Source organism: Macrobrachium rosenbergii, chromosome 1 (genome assembly GCF_040412425.1).
Source record: "Macrobrachium rosenbergii isolate ZJJX-2024 chromosome 1, ASM4041242v1, whole genome shotgun sequence".
In the NCBI taxonomy this organism is placed as follows: domain Eukaryota; kingdom Metazoa; phylum Arthropoda; class Malacostraca; order Decapoda; family Palaemonidae; genus Macrobrachium; species Macrobrachium rosenbergii.
Window position 1 is genome coordinate 949,144 of NC_089741.1, and position 7,148 is coordinate 956,291.

Sequence of the window (7,148 nt, forward strand, 5' to 3'; positions counted from 1 at the left end):
GTTAGCCTAGTCAAAAAACCTGACAGAGGTCAGTCACAGGATTTCGATCCACAGTAGCCTAGCCTTCCATGTGAGTTTGCCATCTATTTTTGGTTATCTTGAAGCTACTGCTATACACTCGAGGAGCTGGATTATGACATAGCCTACTGCCAGTTTGATATTATATGCACATTAGTCTTCACTTTATTTGGCCTAGCCCATAATTTCTACTTCTGTAGGCTAATGATACAATATGCAGTAAATCCTAGCCTAACCTAATTCAAGATGACAGACAAATCGTCCGTTCAACTGCCTATATTGAATTGGGAAGCAGCTGATCAAAATGATGCGTATGAAGAGTGGTTTGATTTCACGTGTAGCTATTTTGCTATTAATAATATCAGTGACGAAAAAAAATATCACTGTATTCTGCTTTCTGCTGATCACAAGGGCCATGAATTATTTAAAAGTTGGAACTTGTCAAATGAAGATAGGAGGAAACCTGATATTTTGTTTAACAAAATCAAAGAGCACATGATTGGAACACAGAATAAATGGGTTATGAGACTTGAACTGTCAATGATAACACAGAAAGAAGGAGAACCAGCTGACGATTTTATACGCAAAATCAAAACTAAAGCCAAATGTGTAAGTTCCCAGATAATACAACAAGAGATGAACAAATCACATTTCAGAAGATAAGAGGTATTCTTTGGCCAGAAAAGAGAAAAAATTTAATCAAGGAAGGGATGATTTGAAGCTTCCAGATGCAATTTGTTCTGCTCAGAGTTTCCAGACAACTATGCAGAGTTTTGTTCAAGGACAGTCATCAATAGCAGCAGTGAATATGCGTGATAGGCCCATAGGTTTTGTAAATTTTAGGGACAAGTCATCCCATAAGGAAATTCCCAGCCTATAAGCAAAAGTGCAGTGTTTGTGGAAAATTTAACCATTTTGCCAAAATGTGTAAGAGCAATCCTAAATATTATCGCAAAAGGTCAAAATCACGTAATAGGTCTCAAGAAAAATGAGAAAAAGAGTGGTAAGAGTTCTGAAAATTAGCAATTTCACCATGTAGAAGTGAATGATATATTAGACTGTGGGGAAGTACTTGTAATAAAAATGAGATAACAGGTGATGTACGCCAATCAATCATAGTAAAATTGAATGCAAAGCCAGAAAATGTCAGGTGTCGTTTTACACTTAAAGTCAAAGCTGACAATGGAGCAAATGGTAATGTCCTTCCTGTAAGACGTTTAATACAAAAGTATCCTAATGAGTCCAATCCCTGTCAAAGATTAAAGCAAACTTCTGTGGGATTAGCCGCGGTATGTGGCAAAACTATTGAGCACCTGGGGTATATTGCTATTCCGTTGCAATTAAATGATTCTGATTGGTATAATGCTCGATTTTATGTATGTGACATGGATGGTCCTGCAATCTTATCTCGTGATTTATCAGAGAAATTAAGAATTGTTGAGGTTTCTAAAAGTATGAATATTAGTGTTGTCAATAATTATAAAACATGTAGTAATAGTGAGATCTCAAAGGCTGCAATTAGGAATAAAGAGAAATTAAAAGAATTATATCCTGTATGTTTCGAAGGTATTGGTCATTTCAAAAAGAAATGTGCTATTCAGGTAAAAGATAATGTAAATCCTGTTGTATCACCTCCTCTTAAGTCAAGTATACCTTAGTTTAACCAGACCACTGAGCTGATTAACAGCTCTCCTAGGGCTGGCTCAAAGGATTAGACTTATTTTACGTGGCTAAAAACCAATTGGTTACCTAGCAACGGGACCTACAGCTTATTGTGGAATCCGAACTACATTATACCGAGAAATGAATTTCTATCACCAGTAATAAATTCCTCTAATTCATCGTTGGCCGTCCGGAGAATCGAACTCGGGCCTTACCCCATACAGTTAAAGGGTGGAATTTGTAACAAACTGAATGAAATGAAGAGATTAGAGTCATAACTAAATGTCTTGATGATAGTTCATGTGACTGGATAAGTTCTCTTGCTTTTCCCAGAGAAGCTTCTGGTGAGCTTAATATGTCTAGACCGCAGAAATTTAAATAGAGCTATTAAAAGAACCTACTATAAAATTCCTACCATTCAAGAAATAAGTCATAAACTTGCTGGTGTTACTGCATTTTCTAAGTTGGATGCCAAACATGGTTACTGGAATATAGTATTAGACCATGAAAGTAGCAAATTGTGTACTTTCAATAGTCCTGTTGGTAAATATAGATTTTGTAGATCACCTTTTGGTTTATGTGTATCGCAACATATTTTCCAAAAGTATATGGATGAAATTTTATGTAAGGTTGGAAAAGGGGTAATAGGTATTGCAGATGATGTTACTGTATGTGGCAAAACTGTTGAGGAACATAATGATGCCTTACACAGACTTATGAGAGTTGCACAGGAGTATGGCTTGGTATTTCGATATGAGAAATGCGAAATTCTGAAAGACAATACTGAATTTTATGGATTAATATGGTCATGTGATGGTATGAAACCTGATTCCAAAAAGTGTGATGGCATTTGCAGTCGCCCTCCTCCTAAAAGTAAAGCAGAACTACAAAGCTTTCTAGGTCTTGTTCAGTACTTAGGCCCTTTTATACCACATTTGTCAGAAAAGACTAGTGTTCTAAGACAGCTGCTCAAACAGGATTCTGATTGGTGTTGGGAAATAGAACACCAAGAAGCATTTAATGTTTTGAAAGACACAATTCATAGTAATTTGACATTAACTTACTTTAACCCAAATATGCCTGCTGAAATAGAGGTTGATGCCTCAATGATTGATTAGGGTAGCATTAATTCAGGGTGGAAAGCCAATAGCTTCTGCATGTAAAGCATTAACTCCTACTGAGTCTAGATTAGAGAAATTTCATACAATTGTTTATGGTAAATCAGTAAATGTTTATAGTGACCATAAACCCCTGGAGAATATTATTTTGAAGCCATTAAAGTTTAGCTCCTCCAAGGTTATAAAGAATGCTGTTAAGGATTCAGCCGTATGATGCATGTACTCTATACCGCAGTATACTGATTACTTATCTCGTGTACAACCAACTATTGGTCCTAGTATAGAACTAGAGCAAACAATTCACATAGTTCAAATTTCAGTTGGTCAGTTAAATAAGTTGAGTTTGGCAAGTAAGCAAGATGCTGTATTATCTGTTTTATGTGAACAAATCATAAATGGTTGGCCTGCCCAGGCTAAGTCTGTTCCAAAAGTAATTCGTTCCTATTGGTCACTGAGAGATTATCTGTCAGTTGAAGATGGTTTAATATATAATGGACACAGATTAGTTATCCCTGAAAATTTCAGAAAGGAATACTTGGATCGTGTGCATGCTGGTCATTTAGGTGTGACAAAATCTCAACTTGGAGCTAAGGATTGTATTCACTGGTCTAACAAGATGATTGATATTGAGAAATATGTTCAAGACTGTGTTGTATGTTTACAAAATTCAAGAGTAATAAGAAGGAACCTATGCTTTCACATGAGTTACCTTCTCAACCGTGGGAAATCTTGTCTAGTGATCTATTTGAATTAGATGGTCACTCATAAATATTGTTAGTTGATCATTACAGTAAGATGCCTTTTGTTCGTGGATTAAAATCCACATCTTGTAATGACGTAATTAAGTTTTGTAAAGATACGTTTGCGCCTGTATAGTGATAATGGGCCACAATGCAGTGCTGTTGAATTTAGAAATTTTGCAATGACTTGGGAATTTTAACATATAACAAGCAGTCCACATTACCCACAAAGCAATGGATTTGCTGAAAGAATGGTTGGAGTGGTAAAATCAGTACTTAAAAAGCAAAGCAGTCTGGTAATGACCCCAGATGGTTTTGTTGTGCCTAAGTAGTACATCTATTGATAACAGTATACCCAGTCCTGCCGAACTGTTATATGGGAGAAGAATACGTTCTAATTTGCCATAAAAAATTATTATAAGTTGTGTATGTTTGAAGACAAAGAATCTTTGGTAAATAAGAGTAATCAAATTGCCCACTATTGTAACCAACATGTAAGCAATGAACTTCCAGAACTGTTTCCAGGTATGAAAGCTGTAGTACAGAAAACTGATAATCACTCTTGGGTACCAGAAACAATTACAGAAAAATGTGTTGAACCTAGATCTTATGTAATAGAATTATCAAATGGTAGTAAAGTCAGGAGAAATAGACGTTTCATTAAAGAAGCAAGTCCAGATGCTACTACTAAATTATGTTTCAGTAAAGATTCATTTTGTGATGATAATGCATCTGAATTCAGCCTGTTAAAGAATATTCAAAAGATGGTAATACTAAGACTTGTAAGGTTACTTTTGAAAATGAAACAAATGTTTCACATTCTAAAAACAATGTTCCTGTTGAAGACACTTTTGCAACTCGTAAATCAACACGTAATGTTAAGAAGCCTTGTAGATTAATTGAAGAGTGTTGAACAAATGTTTGTTCATTTTCCATGTTTAGCATGATACTGAAGCGCCTTGATAAGAAGTTGTTTTATTGATGATGGTGCAAGACTAGTCCAAGTTGCATGTAAAGTATATGTACAGACTTGTTGCCATGATTTATGCTTTTGATAAAGAGAGGATGTCATATAATTGTACGCTAGCTGTGTATCTATTGTTTCTGTATGCTAGCACTGTCATGTTTGTATATACACGCTACCCAGAAGAAGAATAAACAATGTTCTAAGCACCACGAGTCTTATCTCTAAAGCCTTCATATATATATATTATACAGTGAAAACCCCGAGATACTCTCCATCCTGGAATCTTTAACTATTAAGCAGCCTGTTCCTTCCCTAAACAGCCAGACCTCTTCAACTGTTTTATATATATCTTAAGCTGACGTCGTCCTCCTGATTACTGTGAATGCCACTCAGTTCTTAGCTCCCATAGAGTTAGGTACTAAACGTTGTGATATTATATATATATATATATATATATATATATATATATATATATATATATATATATATATTTTTTACGTTTTTTTAAATGTTAGGCTTTTCAATATGTTTTAATGTTTCTTTCGTATTTGTTTTAGTTTAAGTTCCATGTTTTTGGCTTTTCTAAGTTTTTCAACTGAGTTGAAAATTTAGCCCAATAAATTTATAGGATATTACGATGGCTGTTTACTGTTCTATTCCGGGTAAATCTTTGGCGTTCCAGATGCCCCAATCTTTCAGCATATAAAATATATATACAGGGGTATATGTATATATATATATATATATATATATATATATATATATATATATATATATATATATATATATATATATATATATACATATATATGCATATGCAGGTTACATAATTTTCAGACACCCAAAGGATTAAAAGTAAGGTTTTCTACGATTTTCGATGATTTTTCGCTACGATGTCGCGTAGGAACGGAACCACCTTCGTAAACTGGGGACTGCCTGTGTGTGTGTGTGTGTGTGTGTGTGTGTGTGTGTGTGTGTGTGTGTGTGTGTGTGTGTGTGTGTGTGTGTGAACAACACAAAGCAGCATTAATCCAGATTACTGACAATGAAGTTCATAACAAACAAAAAAATTTGCTTAAAATATAATTAATATGTGCTACTGTAGAAATTACCTAGCTAAACTGATTACCACAAATCATATCACATTACGATATACAGTAGGCTATATTTAAAATCTAATTGGAAAAAAATTGATATGGCTGGAACTAGCTGAGCAAAGTAAGTGAACAGCCTGCTATTCAAAGACAAACCATGTACCCCACAGACTGCCAACAGGTACCAGCACTTTCTAAGGCCGGGTATTCACGCTCAGATTTATCTGTCAGTCCACCTGTAAGTTTCATCGAAACTGGCGTTAAAACTTTCGTGTGGATGACAATTTGTGGTCGAGTCAGTCCACCCAACAGAACTGATGGAATCACCTAAAGTTCTTTCAACAGGCTGACAGGGGATTGCACATGAGGCCAAGTAAGCAACGATTTTATGACAGTTTGCTGCCAGATTTCACCTGGGAAGGATCTCATCTGCTCAGACCAGAATATGAATAAGCTATGTATAGGCCTAATTCATTTCACTGTTAGACCCTGCGGCACTATTTGTAGACCATTGTGAGTCCAGCTCATTTAATAAAAGACTAAAAAAATATTTCCATGTGATACACAAAATAAAAAAAAAAATATTTCCATGTGATACACAAAATAAAAAAAAATATTTCCATGTGATACACAAAATAAAAAAAAAATATTTCCATGTGATACAGACAATTTGGTATAGGCCTAGGCCAGTGGCCTGCCTTTTAATGAAAGTAGGCTTCACGGTCCATTTCAAAAATAACTGAACCAACTCCCGGGTCTAATTTAACCTTATTAATTAATACTGTATGAAAATAGGCATCTGTCTTTAATTGGCAGTATTTAGAACATACTCTGTTAAGCCTTGTTGCTTGATAACTATTTTTAAGTGAATTGCTGCAGCAGCTAGTCTATGTAGCTCCACTCCTTATCAGCCATATAGTGTTGCCACGACAAAGGCTAGGCGAGCACTGATGGCGATGACCTCTAGTTGGCAGTCCGACTGACAGTTCTACTCTTTATGTGTGGACGCTCATCTGTTGAACGGTCGTGGGTGAACTGACAGGTAAACCTGAGCATGAATAACAGGCCTAAGAAGTCCAAACAGGAGGAAAACGGTATATATACACAAACTTTCAAGTGGAAAAACAGGAAAACAAAAAAATCCACCAAACAAGGTAAGATGAAAGCAACAGCAAAATCAATCAAAGAATTAAGCAGAGAGTAAAACAGAATATAGAATTTAGGGTAAAGGACAAGCACTGAGACCTATGAGGTCATTCAGCGCTGAAACAGAAATTGACAATGAAAGGGTTTGAAAGGTGTAACAAGAGGAAAATCTTGCAGTACTATGAATCAATTGTTATGAGAGGGTGGAAAGTAAGATGGAAGAAAGAAAATATGAATGGAGGTACAGTAAAGGGAATAAAAGGGGTTGCAGCTAGGGGCTGAAGGGATGCTGCAAAGAACCTTAAGTAAATCCTACCATGCACCACGAGGTGCACTGATGGCACTACTACTATGGGGGTTAAGGGGAGACTGATTTTAATGGATCTTATTACAATTAAGTAGA